At 41.6% G+C, this 19,232-nt stretch overlaps 1 protein-coding gene and 1 pseudogene across 1 annotated transcript in view; one reads left to right on the top strand and one right to left on the bottom strand.

The window, feature by feature from the left end:
• Tre1 (Trapped in endoderm 1) overlaps positions 1-19,232 on the top strand; it is a 713,802-nt gene that overhangs the window by 94,881 nt on the left and 599,689 nt on the right. The gene's annotated exons all lie outside the window — the stretch shown is intronic.
• On the bottom strand, positions 697-12,377 carry LOC137248561 (T-complex protein 1 subunit eta-like; annotated as a pseudogene).

Here is a 19,232-nt window from a genome sequence, read left to right as displayed (position 1 = left end):
TGCGGGGGAATGTAGTTGGCTATAAAATATTTTTATGTTGAGGAAAGTTTTACTCTCACACAAAGAAGCTCAGCATCCTCAAAGTCAGGAAAATGTAGTTCCTCCGCGGAAAATCCTAGTGTGAACGGCAATTAACACACCTCCACCAGCTCTGGCCAGTCGGTCTTTTCTAAACACTTGAAACGAACTCGATAAAACTTCAGCATTAAAAACTTTTGGTTTTAGCCAAGTCGCAGTAAAAACGAGTACATCATAAGAACTCTCATGGCTCAGTAGAAAAATTTCCATTAGTTTGGTATTCAACCCCCTAACGTTCTGATAAAATATACTAAGTGAGATATTATTTACGTTTGATAAGACATAATTTAAGTTTGTACCACTTCTGGAGTGTTGCCTGGCAAGTTTGTTGATGCATTTAAAGTAGCGCGGTCACGGTTCGACTTTCTAGTAAACAAATGCACCACAGAGTGTTTCGGCCAGAAAGTAGAATCGAGTACCCTATCAAAAAATTTGTCAGGAAGTAAGATTCTGAAAGAAGAGATCTCTTTCCCAGACTTAAAATTAAATTTATAAACATTAATATTGCTGTTAAGTTCAACACCCAGCTTGGAGCGTACGTAGTTAGATATATCCGTCAGCGATGCGTGGAGCCGTGATACAAAAATGGACCTACGGGGGGGGGGGGGCATCAGTCACCTACCTATGAGCACCAGGTTCTAAAGCAACCGATTCAGAAACAGGGGCTGTGTTTAGGGCTGCGAGTGCGGTTGTTGTTACAGCAGTCGAATCATTACCAGAATTGTGTTGAATAGCAGGAACATTAACAGCATCAGAATCATCAGCATTAACAGAATTAGTGCTGTTCCCAACAGCATTCGCTTTGTTTTTCGAAGCTGGAGTTTTGTTCTTACTAGATATTGCAATATAAGCAGCAACACTGGGTTAACAGTTGTATTGGGAATATCAGCATTATTAACAGGTACAGGAACATTAACACCATCAGAATCATCAGCAATAACAGAATTAGTGCTGTTCCCAACAGCATTCGCTTTGTTTTTTGAACTGGAGTCTTGTTCTTACTAGACATTGCTTAGTTAGCAGCGGTACTGAGGTTAACAATTGTATTGGGAATATCATCAGTATTAACAGGTGCTGTCAATCGTTTAGCATAAGACATTTGTACACAAAAAGGCTCGCTATTGTTATGAGCAGAAATTGGACTTGCATAAACTTGTGATCGGGCGAGCAAATGGCAATGTATACATGGCTACATTAGTGTAGGTGAAATCGATAGAGTATGAGGTTTGAGCGCGCAACTAATATTACCACTACTCAACGAGTTCGGATTACTGATAGAGCTGACAACATTTTTTATTTTATTTATGCCATCAGCCATCACCTCCACACACCTTTCATTGTTTTTGTTAGAGTCGTCTTCATTATCTTTAAAATGTCTTTTGATGAAATTTTGTATATCAGCCATCTCCGCAAACAAATCCTTAAATTTAAGGTCCAGGGCAAGCATTGTGGACTCCAATGTACCTTTATGGGATGCCAACACAGCGTCATAGGCGTTACAAAGCTTGCCGTAGGCATTTAGGCAATCCGCGCACATATAACTTAGGTGGCGGTTCTTCATAAGCAAATTCACTTCGTACTCTGAAAAGTTGCCTTCACAGCAAGAACGATGGTAGACATTCTTGCAAAAGCCACAACAAGGCACAATAAGAGTATTCGAACGCGAAAAATGCTTGTCGCACTTGGCACAATATTTATCCATTACACCAGATATCGTAATAGGTAAAATAAATAAATAAAAACTGGACGAAAAGAATAAAAAACAGAGAGCGAGATAAAACACGTATGTTCGGCACGAACGCAAGAAGTGATATTAATATTATCAATTTAAATATTAATTATTAATAATTAACAACAATTAATTAGTTATTAATAAATATTGACCATTTAATATAAATATATTTTTATATTGAGGTTCGAAAGTAACAATTGAAGTTCAAAAATTTCAATTCAATTTCAGAAAATTTAAATTCAAGCTCAGAATTTCTATTTGCAGTTCAGAAAATTAAAATTGAAGTTCAGAATTTGTGTTTGTAGTTCAGAAAATTATAATTGAACTTAAATTGTAAATTTCTGAACTTCAGTTGTAATTTTCTGAACTGCTGTTGAAATTCCTGATCAATTATAATTTGCTGAACTTCTATTGAAAATTCTGAACTTCAATTGTAATTTTTTGAACTTCAATTGAAATTCCCGAGCTTCCAGAACTTCAATTGCAACTTTCAAAATTTTTTTTCACATAAAATGAACAATTTAACATTTTTTCTGACAGTTAAAGTGGTGAATTGCCTACCAGTGGTTTGAAACCACTTGCATTCGTGTTGGCGCTTCTCTATATCATTAATTTAACAATATCTTTTTAATAATTTAAATAGACAAATATAAATTTTTTTCCTTTACATTTTAGAACTGTGTACAAAATATGCAATTTTACATATCGCAACCTAAACCAAAAATATTGCAACTCATAATCAGAGTAGCTTTGTGTTGAATGTTGATTTATACCACACAAATAACAAAATTCTTAATAAAACCAAGTTAAACGATAACGTTTACTACCAAAAAAAGATAGGTTATTTTACGATGCTTTCATGGATCGATTTACACTTAAATACCGATATAAATTTTTTTTAAGTTTTGACATTTTTTAGTTTAGAATGCGATATATACATTCAGTGGAATAATTTTACATTGAGGGTACTTTATGCAATTTTCTTTCTTTCGTGATTTTGCAATAATAAACGTAGGTACTCATAATAGTAATTAATTTTGAATTATGTGATTACAAAATTTATAAGGAGCATTTAGTTGATGGTATTGGTATTGTCAGTTAAATTTCTCATCAAATATTTATATTCAAAATATTTTTGTTTTTTTTTTTTTTGTTATACATCTAGTTTATAAGGTTTGATTAAAAATTATTGACAAATTCGTTGCAATTGAATTGCTTAAAAAATCTTTGCAAACTTTATGCGATTGTTGAATATTTTTTTAATTAGAACATAAAAAGCTTAGAATAGGAAAAAAGATAAACTTAGAATTATTAGATTCTTAGATACTTTTTAATCAACATTATTTCAGTGTGTGTTATTCGTTTGTTGTACAAATTCGTTGCATATTAATTTTCAGATCAAGGATACTCAAAGGTGTCATGGAATCGTTTTGTTGGTCAATCGCGCGCCGCAATAGCCATTTGTGGGAATTGACATTCATTATAAAGTAGCGAAGGCACGGTCCTGCGCAAACACATCGCCAACCTGTGTTGGCAAAAGATATGCTGAACTCTAGAGGAAGAAACATTTTATAAAATTTAATAAAATCAAAAATGAGAGTTGTGCTAAAGAGGGGTAAAATATTGTATGTTAAAGTCTCACCGGCTTTGTCCTGGTGAAAATTGAGTTTGAATAGGTCTCATTCTTCATTCTCAGAAACATGTACGAAGGTACCGCGTAAGATATTAAAAATCCTTAACACTTTTTTTGCAATAACTTCAAAAAAAACTCATATTCAAACCGGTGTCCTATCCCGACTTCTTTTTAACTTCTACATACCAATAGCTATCTTCACCACCAGAAGGAGTCACTATTGTTTCCTACGCCTATACTATTGTTTCTTACATCGATGAGCTTTGTAATATAATAAACATCTATCTCCCCGATCTCTCCAGTTTTGTCGCCTCGCGAAACCTGACATTGTCACCTACCAAATCATCGGCGAGCTTATTTACAACATGGACGCGCCAAATGTCGACCATATGGGATGACGCTACCGACTCTTGCACCCTAAAATCTTGGGTGTGACGTTCGATCAGGATCTACATTTTGGAGAGTATGCAGCCGCAATTTTATTTTTATTTCTCACTTTTTACATGTGGCTCTCCTGCGTAAAGATAATTTGATTACAGTTCGTGGAAAGAATATCCCACCACCTTTTACTTCCCTTGAACAACAACAACACCCTCCCCGAATGTTTTGGGGAGTGTTGTAGATGGTAAAAGTCTAGTTGGTACGTTTTGGTTACAATGCACCATTAAGGTACTAGCCCGAACATCTCGGAAACGATTAATATGATCACATTAAATCTTCAAAGCCATCCCGCCCCACCCCCCAGTTCCACGAGGAACTTGGGGTCGCCAGAGCCTCGCCTGCTAAATATGTGTGTGATACATTCATATTTCTAACAGGATTACTCTCGCGTAGATGAGGTTGACAATTGGGTTGCGGAAGTTCTGAACCTATAAAGCTTTGTCGCTTATCAACCCCTTGAGTCCCTCGTTTACTTTGGTGTACAAACATGTTTTCATTGTTTTGTGATAGAGCGGAGCTACATTACACTGAAAGAGTCCACGGCAAGGTTAAATAAATAAAAAAAAAAAAATAAATGTAAGGCGCGATAACCTCCGAAGAGATCTAAGGCCGAGCTTCTCTTCCAATTTGCGTCGTGCTCCTCTTGATTTTTCCCTACAAATTGGCCGGACGGGACCTACATGTTTTATGCCGACTCCGAACGGCATCTGCAAGGCAGATGAGTTTTCACTGAGAGCTTTTCATGGCAGAAATACAATCGGAGCGCTTGCCAGACACTGCCGAGGGGCGACCCCGCTTAGAAAAATTTCTTCTAATTGAAAAATCTTATTTCTAAAATTTTGATGTTGCTTTGCCCGGGAGTTGAACCCAGGGCATACGGTGTGATAGGCGGAGCACGCTACCATCACACCACGGTGGCCGCCACGGCAAGGTTACTGATCAGTTTAAGGCCTTACAGGTAGTTGGGAAAGAAACGGCATATACGATCAGAAGGCACTCGAAGACTATGCCTCAAAACGAACAACCAAAAGCAGTAATTATCATTTCACTGACACAAACTTTATAGTTTTTTCTGCCGGAGTTGGACACAATCTTTTCATTATATTACTTAACAATTTAAGATTAGACATTTTTTTCAATTTGTATTTTGACTTACCAGCAACAACAGAATCATGTTTTATTGTACGCCGCACAATCATTATAGCCTCATGTAACGAAGCTCAGTTTCTTCCAAAAATTGTTCGGCACGGCCACGCAAAATCAATGTACATGTTCTAGCATTAACGCAACCTTTAAATAATTATAAACTATGAAAATAAATTCAGTGTCAAACCCACTATCAAACCTTGGAAAATGTTGAACTTGACGTTCTTCAAAGTAATCACATTGACCCAAAACACTTGAATTAATATCATTAGCTGTAGTCATAACAGCACCACCACAAGCTTTCATTGTACGTTTCCAATCTTCTTCTGGTACACGAACAGCACAGAACATATCACGATCTGCAAAATACTGTGTAGCAACATCACCAATTGGTAGTTTAGATAAAACAACATTGGCGCCTTACTTAGCTAGTTTATTCCCTCACTAGAGTAGGCACCTTATCGTTGGTGTGAGGGCTTAGCCGAACTCCATAGCGGCCGACTATGAGGCGGAGCTGTTTAGGACTGCCATCTACGCCGTTTCGCCTCATAGGAGGGCGGCGGGATGTCGGTGACCAAGAACTGCCAACCCCCTAATCCAGGGTGTTATGCGGACCGTGCCTATTGGACGATTTGCAGCCAGGGGATAAATTCTGCTGTATTCGAAAGGAGGCTTCCCGATACCGGGCCACCTCGGGAAGTATTTATGGCCTTACCACAGTAAGGGGCGCTGCTGTGGCGGACGGTTATTTCCCTGTATATAATACTGGACCGCTGAGCCCGCCTTGTCGGGCAGGTGGTCGTACGACCAAGATGAACGACTCATTATCTGATTGTAATAAGGACGATGTAAAGAGGAGGACTGAGTCGCAATCCAAGGACGACAAATACGAATTAAGCGATGCGTCGGACACGGGGAGTGAGAGTAGTGCTGATTCAATGAACTCCGTGTTAGAGAAGCACACAAATGAAAACGGAGTAGAAGAGTGGAGAACGGTGGGATTCAAGGGGTTGTGTAGCGCAATATATAGCTTCTCCAACCCAATTGTCAACCTCACCTTCGAGCGGCGAATCCCGTTTCACTAACAGACGAGGCTCTGGCGACCCCAAGCTCCTCAGGGAACTGGCCCTGAAGGTTTAATGTGGCCATATAAATCGTCCCCGAGATGGTCGGGCCAGCACCTTAATGGTGCTGTTACCGGAGCGTATCGGATCTGTATCCGACAAAGGACCATCACATCGATAACACTCCCCAAAGCCTTCGGGGAGTAACCTAATCGCTACAACAACAACAACAACAACAGTGGAGAACGGTACGGAGCAGAGGAAGTAAAAGAGCTCTCTCGCAGTACCGTGCAGCACTAATAATTGTACAACGCTTGGGAGCAGTGGTCGATCCAACAGAAGTGGAGATCGAGCGCTTGGAATGGGCCCATGAGGCGGTAGAAGTAGGTCGAAGGCAGTTCGAAAGGTTTGCTGCGAGAAACCCTCGGTTCTGCAACCGGTACGAGGAGGAAGAAGCGTCGAATGGCAGAATGAAGGGGCAACGTTCGGCGGAAGGCGACAAGCCTGCTTTCAAAAGGCAGAAAGGACCCAGTCCTAGAGCCGCGAAGCAGGGCCGTGGCATAGACAAGACAAGTAGGCCCAAAGCTGTAAGACAGATGGGCCCCAATAGCGATGTAGGAAGTACCTCGAAATCTGCTAGTCAGAGGGAAGTGCCAACTACGGAAGTAGGAGATAAGCCAAAGGGAGATAACGCTAATACTCCGGCTTTCTCGGAGATGATAAAGGGAGTTAACGCTAAGACTCCGGCTTTCTCGGAGGTGCCAAAGGGAGATAACACTAAGACTCCGGCTTTTCCCGAGAAGATGAGTGATGTGGCAAAGCAGTCACTGATTGTGGCGCTGGTTGATCGTAGCAGTCCTTTCGGAGGTGGAGATCTGTGGAAAGGGAGCTTATTAGCTTAATGCTTAAGATGATGCGGGAACAAGCAAGCAAGCCCCTTCCAACCTTTGATTCGGGGGATGATATAATGGTGTGAAGATGATAGCGACAACATCGCGAGCTTGCGGTGGCTGGAGGTAGTGGTTCCAAACCTTCAAAGGCAAGGCACGAACCCGCGGTTTGAGGTGGTGGATAAAGCGCAAATCCCCACGGTACCAAAAGTTAAGGTATGGATACCATGCGTGATGAAGTCGGAGGATACATTGCGACTTCTGCAGAATCAGAATCCGAACATACCGACACAGGATTGGAAGGTACTTACTGTATCTCGGCCTACCGAGGATGGTCAGTTCTACATCTTCCAAATAAACAAGCAGGCGGAGAATATTTTGTACACGCAGCTTGGCAAGATGTCCTTTGGCACTGGAAAAATTTACATGCGACTCAGGAAAAGAAGTCCCGAGGATAAAAACCCCAACACACTAGAGGTGGGCGAAGTCGAAACGGACCTTAAAAGCCTAAGGCAAAAAAGACAGGTGGAGGTCCCCGACGTCACCACGAAGGTGTTAGAAGAGGACCAACCGCCAAATGCTGTGACTCGCACAGAGGAACACCCGGAACAACAGTCACGAGAGGCTGAAGGGGGCCTCGAATACTCTAAACTACAAGGGCAAGGGGAAGGCGACGTCACGACGAAGGTGCTCGAGGGAGACAAACAGCCCAATTTTGCTGCGAGCCCTACAGATAAACCTCCAACACAGTAAAGTGGCGTCGAGGGAACTCCTCCTAACCCAAGAGGAGGGTTCGTTTGACGTGGTGCTGATCCAGGAGCCATGGCTCTCATCGGGAGGAAAGGCTTCTGTACTTAGCCCGCGCGGGTTTGGCGTTTACTACGCGCAAACGGAAGGACGGGTGCGGGCTGTAGTAATGGTAAGGAAACAGCTGCATTCATATATGCTGCCTAATTACACCACTGAGGACCTCGTAGCAGTGGCCGTTGAGCAAAAGAATAAGCAGGTATTTATCTTGGCGTCCTGCTACATGGCCCATGCTGCGGAGGTTCCACCGATGGAGTGCAAAAGGCTAGTACAGGAGGAAGGGCGCAAAGTGCGGTTGGTCATAATCGCAGACGCAAATGCGCACCACAATGCGTGGGGAGGAGCAGATACGAACGAGAGAGGCGAATCTCTATTTTGTTAAATCCTGCAAACCATTTTGCAGATAGCCAACAGGGGAAATGTTCCTACATACATTGGTCCAACATCCAGCTATGTTCTGGATAGTACACTGAGCTCCGAGCGTGATATATCAAGGTATGATTGGATGGTTCTTGATAGACCATCCTTCTAATAATCGCAGATGCAAATGCGCACCACAATGCGTGGCGATGAGCAGATACGAACGAGAGAGGCGAATCTCTATTTTGTTACATCCTGCAAACCAATTTGCAGATAGCCAACAAAGGAAATATCCCTACATACATTGGTCCAACATCCAGCAATGTTCTGGATAGTACATTGAGCTCCGAGCGTGATATATCAAGGTATGATTGGATTGTTCTTGATAGACCATCCTTCTCCGACCATGCGTATATCAGCTTCAGCATCCCCCTAAAGAGAGTAGAGAAGGGAGGAACCTTTAGAAACCCTAGGTCAACGAACGGGACTAAATTCCAGAAACATGTAGAAACAAAACTGGGACAACCCAAAGAGGTTGCCAATGTGGAGGAACTGGAGGAGTCGAATGAATTCCTAACAGGGACGCTTACGACTGCGTATAACAAAGCTTTCCCTCTAAGAAGATTCAGAGGAAAAGCAAAGCCGCCATGGTGGAGCAATGAGCTGAGTCTTCTAAGAGGACAGGTAAAAGAAATGTTTAAGCTCGCAAAGACCGTGGAAAGCGAAGCGTGTCGGGACAAGTACAGGGATCTACAAGCGTGAAATTACCAGGGCGAAGAGAAACTCATGGAATAGTTTCTGTACGGACATAGAATTCTCCAGCGAAACATCACGGTTGAAAAATTGCTAGAAAGGGGAAACATAGTCCAGGGACTAATAAAGAAATAGAACGGGGAATGGTAACGTAATAGTGAGGAATCCCGTGAGGTGCTTCTCGACACACATTTCCCATCGGGAGACGGTTTAGAAGATCCAGCAGACATCACTCACACTTCTATCACGGAGCTAGTAGTGCCGGGCTTGGTTACCGATACCAAGTAAGAATGGGCAGTGAAAACGTTTTCTAAGTTTAAATCTCCGGGCCCAGACGGTATATTCTCTGCCATGCTACAAGTTTCAAGTATGGCGGTCGTGGAATGGCTTAAAATAATATTCGATGGGTGCATAAGGCTGAATCATGTACCGCACTCTTGGAGAACTGCTCGTGTAGCTTTCCTACAAAAGGCGGGGAAGATCGGTCACGTGTATCCCAAATACTATAGACCCATTAGCTTAACATCATTTCTGCTCAAAACCTTTGAGAGGCTGATAGATGTGTACATAAAGTCCAACGTGGATGAAAAGCTGCTCTCCACAACACAGCATGTGTATAACAAAGGCAAGTCGGTAGACACCGCATTGCATAGGGTGGTAATAAGTATAGAGAAGTCCCTAGAATATAAGGAGTATACTCTAGGAGTCTTCTTGGACATTGCCGGGGTTTTCAATAATGTTTCAAAATGGGCGATTATGGATACTCTTAATTACATTAAAGTACATCCTGCCTTAATCAGATGGATCGGCTGCATGTTAAATTGCAGAAAGATTACATCACAATGGAGATTGTACGAGGTCACGAAATCAGTGGACAGGGGCACGCCGCAGGGAGGGGTTCTATCACCTCTGCTGTGGACGCTGGTCATCAACCAACTGCTCAGGCGATTCGATGAGGGACCCGTAAAACTTACGGCTTACGCAGATGACGTTGCAATTGTAATAAGTGGAAAATGCCTTCCAACCATTAGTTCTTTGATGGATCGGACGCTTCGGGATATTCATACCTGGGCATCTAATGTTGGGTTGAAAGTCAATGCGGAGAAGACGGATATGATCTTATTTACAAAGAGGTAAAAGGTCCGAAATTGGACCAGGCCTAAGTTAGGAGGCCTCAACGGCACTCTATGCATGTAAAAGAATGCTGGGGTGTACGTGGGGCTTATCGCCCTCTCTTTCTCATTGGGTTTTTACAGCGATTGTAAGCCCTATTCTATACTATGGAGTTCTTGTTTGGTGGAAAGCCACACAAAAAACAACATACCTCAAAAAATTAGAGGGGGTATGCGGACTATCGATGCTTAGCATTACGGGAGCCCTGAAAACAACCCGACGGCTGCACTGTATGCCATTCTGCACATTCCATCTGTAGACCTGGTAGCAAAGAACATAGCATTAACAACCGCAGCCAGGCTCGGTGCCTCGGGGCAGCTCGAGCGCCGACCATATGGCCATAGTAGTATAGCGTCATAAATCACAAGACGAACAGACTACCTAATTCCCTATCTGCGCTTGGAGGGAGATCTTAAGGCCACAATAGAGATGGACGGTTGGCGCAAGGGTGCGCAAATGGCGGACGAGGCGATACATGTGTACACAGATGGTACCAAAGTAGTGGAAGGAGTAGGGTCTGCGGTATACTGTGCTGATCCCGAAATAAGCAGATCCTACAGGCTGCCGGATTACTGTAGCGTTTTCCAAGCGGAAATATTAGCCGTAACCAAAGCAGTAGAAACCCTGGAAGAGAATAGCTTAAGCTGCAACGGTGTAAACTTTTATATTGACAGTGAAGCAGCAATTAAGGCAATAATCTCGCATAGCACAGCATCTAAATGCGTGTTAGAGTGTAAGCAGTATCTGGAGAGAGTCGGGACAAGGAGAAGCATACATCTATATTGGGTCCCACGGCATATGGGAATAGATGGGAATGAAAAAGCGGACGAACTAATTAAAAAGGGCGCATCCCTTGAAACTTGCTCCGTAGACGTCCCAATTAGACTGGGCGAGATTAAGCGAATGCGAGAGGTGCACATGATCAACCAAGCGGGAAAGGCGTGGGTTCAAGCGCGGGGCTGTAAAGTGTCGAAGATTATGTGTAGGTCTTACAACCTTAGACTAACAAAGTAGCTTCTATAATTAAGAAGAGAGGACTGTAGACTCATGACGGGTATTCTGACTGGACACTGCCTTCTGGCGTCACATGCCCTTAAATTAGGCTTGGTCAGTGATAGCAGATGTAGGAAGTGCGAGTTGGAAGAGGAAAGGATCGAGCACATTCTGTGCTCGTGCCCTGCACTTGCCAGGCTAAGACTCCAGCTATTAGGAGTGATACAGCTGTTAGATCTAGAAGCAGGAAGTGCCTTAAGTCCTAGGAAGCTTCTAGTCTTTGCCAAGAGGACGGAGTTATTTTATAACATATGTCCTGGTTTTTGAAGGGTTTTTCAGTTTGGTCGTTAAAACAAACTTCTGGTAACACTACTTACTCAATCAGTGTATGTGAGGTCCTCATGGACCGGTCAGTACAACCTAACATAACCTAGCTAGTTTATTGTACAGAATACGCCATTCAGCATCAATAATTTTCTGATAATCCTGAACATTATAAACACGTACTTCAGCCTTCAATTCCAATTCTATATTTAATAATGCGATTTTATATTTTTTGTATGACTTTGGGTCCATCAAAGGAAAGTATAGCGTCCACAACCATTTCAGAAAAGAAATATTTTTGTTGAGGAATAAGTTTGGACGACATTGCTGTGGCAGCGCATTTTTCCAATAAAGCACGTTGATATTCCTTTGATTGGCGCTTTACGTAATGCTTTGCGTATAGCTTTAATGATGATACGTTCATGCACGCCTTCCTCAACATATGGCTTAACTTGTTTTAAGATTTCATATGCTTAAAGTACTACTGAAGTGGTGCCATCGCCGACCTGATAAGAGAAACATATTTATTCTACACATTCTAATATAACAAAAAACTTACCTCAGCATTTTGAGATTTGGCGTATCGACTAGAGTTTTACGGCTGGATGCACAATATCTAATAGTTTCATAATGGTTGCCCCATTTGAAATTGTGGCCTTACCACTAGAATCAACAAGTGCGTACAGCGTCTACAATTGAATGCGAGGCATTGATGTTGGATATAAGTTGAGGTTTACCTTGAGAGCTATCGGTACCCAAACATTTTTTACACAAAAACTCATGTACCCAATACAAGTTCAGGACGTTCATATTTATCGACGCGCTGTCCGGTGTGGCCCAAATTTTTGGCAATATTCAATTGGCACTGTTGAGAAAAAATATGGATCATTAAACACAAGTAAAAGTGAAAGTTTTTTTTTACCATCTGTTATTACTTTACACATTAGAGAATGGAAACGACGACCAGCATCTACAAATTGCATTTTAGCCTTACAAACGATTACATTTAATTGGACCCAATTCACCAAAATTTACAACGGGGGGCTCATATTCACCCTCAACCGTGCGTGCCATTGGTGAGATGGTACGTGTAAAGGACAAAGGTGTTGTTTTTAATAAATCAGCTGTTGCAGGTATGCAATATAAAAAGGCCTGCAAACGAGAAAGATCAATGTAATTGCCAAACAAAACATTAATTTCGAATATCAATACCTAACGTAATGTGGCGAGGAGCTACCCTGATCTTGTACCACATATTTTGTGGCCACCAATGGTGGCAATAAACCTTTTTGATTAGCAATAAAAGCACCACCAGCGCTGATTTTCAATGATAACGCTTATCGGATTTGGCATCTGATCGGGATCAAAACGGCGTTGGGCTACTGTTGCGGCTGTTGATATATACCAGTACCAGGTGCAGGTGGTTGCTAAAGAAAATAATACAAAAATAGTCATCAGCAATATTTGAAATATATTAGTTGTATTAGCATACATTATAACCAGGACGTCCGGGTATTTGGGGGTTGACCCGGCATGGGTGGCTGACTGGGCATTGGCGCCTGTCCAGGTTGTGTTGGTGGCATCATTTCACCCATGTAACCACCTGGTGCACCTGGCTGTTGTAGAGGATAACCTGGCTGTTGAGGTTGTGGTGGATAGCCCGACTGTTGTGGCATTGGCAGATAGCTTGTTGCTGCTGCTGTCGTGGCATTGCATAACGTGGTTGCTGTTGTTGTTGCTGTTGTGGTATATACCTTGGCATAACTGGATGTGGTGTCATTGCCCCACCTGGTCCAGTAGATTCGGGCGGCATACCTGGAGGACCATGTTGCTCATGGCCACCAAATGGCTGGTTCATAGGGTGTTGAGGTGGACCAGATTGTGACTGCGTTAGACCAGACTGTCGTGGCATTGGACCCAGTTGCGGTGGCATTTGCTGTTCACCTGTTTACTGGTATGGAGATGTAACATCGCCTGCAATTGATGTTGGTGGTGTAGCTGACCAGTTTGAGGAGGACCAGTCTAGAAAAATAACAAAGTTTATTAGACAGGAAATTATTTAAAAATATATGTTTGCGTATACTGCTTGTTTTGGTGGTGGCATATGAGGCAAGCCAGGTATAATTGTTCTATTTATAGTCATCTGATTGGGACCACCAGGTACAGATTGCCCTGGCGGTGTCGTTGCTAGAGGCGCTGACGAATACATGGAAGTTGGCGCATTGGCTCGAGGCTTCTAAATGGATTTGCGAAAAATATGTGCAATTATCACACCTATTCAGCTTTGCATGAACGTTTTATATTTACCTGCAAAAATTATATATATTCCATAAAATTTAATGCTCCAAAATTGGCACAGGTCTGCAGCTAAATTCGCGGAAAGTATTAGGCCCGGGAATGTACACGATACACATTCAAAGTTTAGCTAATGAATGCCAACCACTTTAGAATTCATTACAAGCAATTTAGCAGCACAATAATTTGTAATTGTATCACAATCGCACAATATAAATTAAATTACATCTCTTAACAAAAATTTTCCACCGCCGATATGGAACGCTAAATTAGAAATGGCGGATTCGCAGAAAATTTTTATGACGTTTTTGAAGGTACATACCATGTAAGAAAAGGCAAGCATATATGAATCGGACATTGTAGTTGGGTCATCTCATTTTATCATACTAACAATTGTGGAACAATGTGGGATTTTTGTTGTTGCTCGCCATTTTCGGTCACTAGATTTTTGCTGGGATGTGATACGTGAACCTATAGCTGATATCGTAATGGCCGAGCCACAATGCAGTTTTTCATAAATATGCGTTCAACGCAATCTTATGCATGCCAGCAATATCGCCACAATCACACAATATGTTGCGTTTGTATAATTAAATGTCGTCGATGCTACTGGCAAGTAAAAAATCTATCGTTTGCCACTTCAAAAATGTATATTTAATTGATAAGTTTGGGCGTCCAGTACATAACTAAATTTATAAGCGACAGGCCATTCGTTGGGTACAAACATCGAAAATCGAATTTCAAATTCATATTATGACAGCTCATTTTCGTTATATAATTTTGAATCGAATAGAAGTGTGTTGTCGACGATGGATTGAATTAGAAGAAATTTGTTTGAAATATAAATTTTTCCGTTTATCTTCTACTTTTTTGCTACCTAATTGTAATTTCAAACTATTTGTATTAATCTTATATAGATCCAAGGTCGTGAATATAAAACAACAGGTTGGAAGACTGGTTTCAAATCTGGGCAAAATCCATTTATAGCAAAAGGAACTTTGCACAAAGGATCAGGTGGAAAAAATTCCAAGTGCATTCTCGTTCCCGATGTTCAGTTGAGACAATCCCTAGCGCAAAATCTGAGAATTGTTGCCAATTTAAAATGGTTGGTATAGACCTGGCTCGTATGCATTGTTGTAGCCATTCATCTTTACTGGATAGCTAGTCCACGAAGGCTTCTATGGGCAGTCTGAAGTTTAGTTTTTAATTCATGTAACAGGTTTAGAAAGTTACAATGTGTAGAAAGCTACAATTGCACGTTGAAATTCATTTCAGCCGTTTGCTACTTCTGGCTAGTTCTAGTACTTAAGTTTTTTCTTCATAATAAATAATTTTGGTTTTGTTTTATTTGACAGCTAACGGGAATGTGCTTTCCTGAATGGTTGGATTTATTGAATTATCGAACTATTGTGTTCATCCAATGAGTGTCATAATACCGAATAAAAATTTCTTTCAACCGAATTTGAAGATCGAATTTGTCTCATAATAGGGGCAACAAAGAAAATTGGTAACGAGTAAATTGAAAGAGTGAAATACAAGAACCTAAAGACATAAGATAAATATTCAGCAATTTGAAATAAAAGAACATAAAGAAATAGGATAAGTATTCAGCAGTAAACAGGGTTGCGTTTGCTAATATGATGATCACTGACAGCTGGTGTCTGAGTCGAATTTAGGCCACCTAATAAAACGTGATTCGGTGTCTGACTATCGGGCGTCACTGGGATATCTGTCAATGGACGGCTGTTTAATTATATTTTCAAGTTCGATGAGCATGTTTCGCAAAGTCCCGACACATGGTGCTTCGTCGTTGAGAACTCTTTGTATTATGCGCTCAACACATTGCACCAGACGCTCCCAGCATCCACCAGCGGCAGGATTACATGGGCAGTTGAAAATCCATTAAATTCTATTTTTTGCGGGCTCTTGCTGATTTCGTCGAATCAAAGGTTTTCTGATCTTTTTTTTACCTTTTGGTGCCGTTGTGGCTTATCAAACAAATGCGCACGCTCCTACGGTAAACAATGTTTCTCATGCATAAAATGAAGGCATCTGATGATAAGTCCTCATCTATTTCTATGTATATGGACGGAGTTACCAGGCAAGTAAATAGCGCCACCCAGCTCTTTTCACGACGTCGACCGGTGGCGATAAGAAATGGCCCACAATAATCCACCCCGCATATGTAGGGCGGTCAGGTGGTATATTACTCATCAGCGGCACAATAGGTTTAGCGCTACTTTTAATACACACAGAACAGTTTCTTTTAAAAGTTTCCAATAGATCACGCGACCGGGGTACCCAGATTATAAACTGATCGTTATGATGATGCCATTTTCTGTGGCAGCAGCCCATTACTAAATTCGCGAGAATATGAGAGTTTTCAATAAATGACAGGACCGAGGTATCCAGATGTGATGTCTCATTTCGCTTATTATAAACTGATCGTGATGATGCCAGTTTCTGTGTTAGTAGTGCATTACTAAATTCGCAAGAGCATGGGGTGACGAGCTGAATATGGGAGACAGTAAGTTGCTTCGACCCTGTCAGTCACCCGTAGGATAACCTTTTCATCAAGCTTCGGTGTAAGCTGGTATAGCGCGCTAGACTTCGGCGGCGATTAATTATTTTGTAGGGCGTAGATCTCTCCATAAAAAACTTCATGTTTGTTTTGACTTTGGTCAGTTCCTCTGCTGTAAGCTATCAACAAAACGTTTGACCTAGGCAATAACTCGCAACAGTCTCAAAAATTACGAAAAATTTCTAATTTTTACAATGTGCTTTACCTTGTTGGTTGTGACCAGCAAACATTTGTGGGACTCTTCTTAGGGACAGTGCTCGGAATACACGCTGGCATATAAGAAGTCGGGACCTTTTACCCACAATGAATCTGATTGTAGTGGCGACTTAATTTTTGCTGCGGCATCCGCTTCGTTTATTGCCGATGGCATTCACCGCCACTGTGGTAGAACGAATCCATAGCAGGACGGTTTCGCAGTCACTCCAAAACGTTACACTGTGCATTTTTCGCTCAAGACAATCTTCTATGGAACTCTTTAAACGGCTACCCATCCCAGCGACTTGGAGTTCCAATCGTGGAACAGAAATCTCTCGTTTGAGGACACATCGCGATTTTCGAGACATAAATTCGACGTCAATGTTGTCATCTTGCTTAATTCTTAAATATGCAACTGCAGCATAAGCCGTGTCGCTTGCATCTATGTATTTCATCTCACCAGGCATGCTTAACCAACGAACCGATATCATTTCGTTACGATAATTAATATTAATAAACGAAACAAAGTCATTTCGTATCGTTTATTAACGTTAAGAACGTCAAATTAACGAAATGATTTTGTTTCTTTTTTGCCATATCAAAACGAAATCAAATCGTTTATGTTGATTATTAATTTCAAACTATGCTGGCAAAACTGATTGATGGTGGAGTCATTAAAGGTGAAAGCATTAGCCAAGGTGACTGCAACTTTTCTCATGAATTTTTGACATTACCACCAACGAATTACACAAACAAATTACATGGAGTTTGTGTGTATATCCGCTCGCTGTTACCACCTTACGGCTTCACCATGGCTATAGCATTGCCAGCACAATTCAAATATAAAGTACACGTTTTGTTATTGTTTTTAACGTTAACGAAAGCTTTTCGTTTCGGTTAAAAACGAGATACAATTTATCTTGATAATTTCTTTATCGATAATATTTCGAAGTGTTTCAACGGAAACGGTGGAAATTTTTTGATAAACGATTAGCTTAACGTTAAGATGCATCCCTGCATCTGACGTTGAATAGCGGGGTGAAAGGCATCTGGGCACTGCGAACTGCTCCACGTTCTGAAAGGCCGACCACCACCGTTTGTTAAGCTCCGCTGGTAAATCATCGTCCCATTTAATATTTTGTTTCCAACTAGCTTGAATTTGAATTGAAATTCTTCGAGGCTGGTATCTTCAGGAAGAGTAATTCCAATAGCATACAGCTCATTGATTGATGATGGCAGTTGGAAGACTTCAAAAACGCCGCTATATTACGTAGCTTATTTGAAAAGTCAACTATTTGTTTAATATTTCTTTCATTTATAACTGGGCACTGTTGTACCTTTTGCATCTGTACCCGTAACATTAACTCAGAACATCCGAAATCAAATTCGACTCATCTAAAACATGTGACACCTCGTTTGAAAAAATTGGCAGTGACGAAACCTTTTGCTTGGCGTTCCGACCCTGCGCTTTCTGCAATTGTATCAAATTTTATTTGTTATTGTAGCCGAACCCTCTGGTGGTGTCAACGTAACTAGCTTTAAATAATGGCTAGTCTTCCGGATCGCCATTGAAAGTGGGTAAGGGTTAGAGTTTAGCAGCTGCATTTTCCACGTATGTCATCATTCCTCGATATTGCTCAGCTGCTGGCTGATACAACTGTGGTTGTGCGGCCTGCAGGGGAGGCAGCGATGCTAAATATTGGCTCGGTGGCGGCGTGTTCCCAAGGTGCATAGGAGCATTCGGTATGGATCCCATGGCTCCCAAATATGGTAATAAAATATGGATGATTGTTTGGTGGTCGTTGAGAAGTACTTGCAATGCGGAATGCTAGATACGCTGGTGGTATCAACAGTGGTGGTAGAGCTTAGCACTAAATTGTTTGAAAATTTTGCGGATGATGTAGATGTTATGGCAGATGATGTCAATGTTATGGCAGAGATGGAGCAGCTGGAATGTTAGATGCGGTGGCATTATTTCTTTCCTTTCGCAATTGCTCATTACCACTACGTAATTAGCTAACCGACTCCTGCAGAGAATTTATGCAGGCTAACTGTTGTGAAATTTTTGGTGATGCGTTTCCTCCACTATTCCTTTCAACGAAAACTAAATCACTGACCCCTGATTGACCCTTTTCAACCCAAACAACAATGGCAACCCGGATTTTCCCATAAAGCCAAATTTACCGAGTTCCTGTCAGAATGGAGCCACACACTTGCCCTTGTCAGCAATGCTGCTGTCATTGTTAACTATGAAATTTGGCAGCTTAAGTTGATGTTATGTAGCTAACTGCATGCTAGGCAGTAGAATGGAGTTGAATGAAGAACAGAGTTTCAACCTGGAGAGATCAAGGATATAGCTGGTTATTTTGGTACAAAGATCATCGATCTGCTTGGTCCTATGGCCATTATTGTGCAATCATCGGCGTAGGAAAGGATAGTGACTTATTCTGGTGGTGAAGGTAGCTTAGATATGTAGAAATTAAACAAAAGTGGGGATAGGACACCACCCTGTGGCACCCCTTGTTTAATTCTCCTTGGTTTTGATGTTTCGTTTCTGAATTGCACCGATGCCTGCCGACCACCCAGATAATTTGCGGTCCACCTTTTAAGACATGGGGGAAGGGTAGACCCTTCCAGGTCCTGCAGTAACGAGCCATGGTTGACCGTATCAAAAGCTTTTGATAGGTCTAGCGCTACGAGTACTGTTCTATGGTGGGGGTATTGATTTAAACCGTAATTTATCTGGGTGCTAATGGCATTGTGGTGG

The sequence above is a fragment of the Eurosta solidaginis genome, chromosome 4 (assembly GCF_040869045.1).
Source record: "Eurosta solidaginis isolate ZX-2024a chromosome 4, ASM4086904v1, whole genome shotgun sequence".
In the NCBI taxonomy this organism is placed as follows: domain Eukaryota; kingdom Metazoa; phylum Arthropoda; class Insecta; order Diptera; family Tephritidae; genus Eurosta; species Eurosta solidaginis.
The sequence above is the reverse complement of the archived record's forward strand: the minus strand, read 5'-3'. Positions and strand labels throughout refer to the sequence as shown.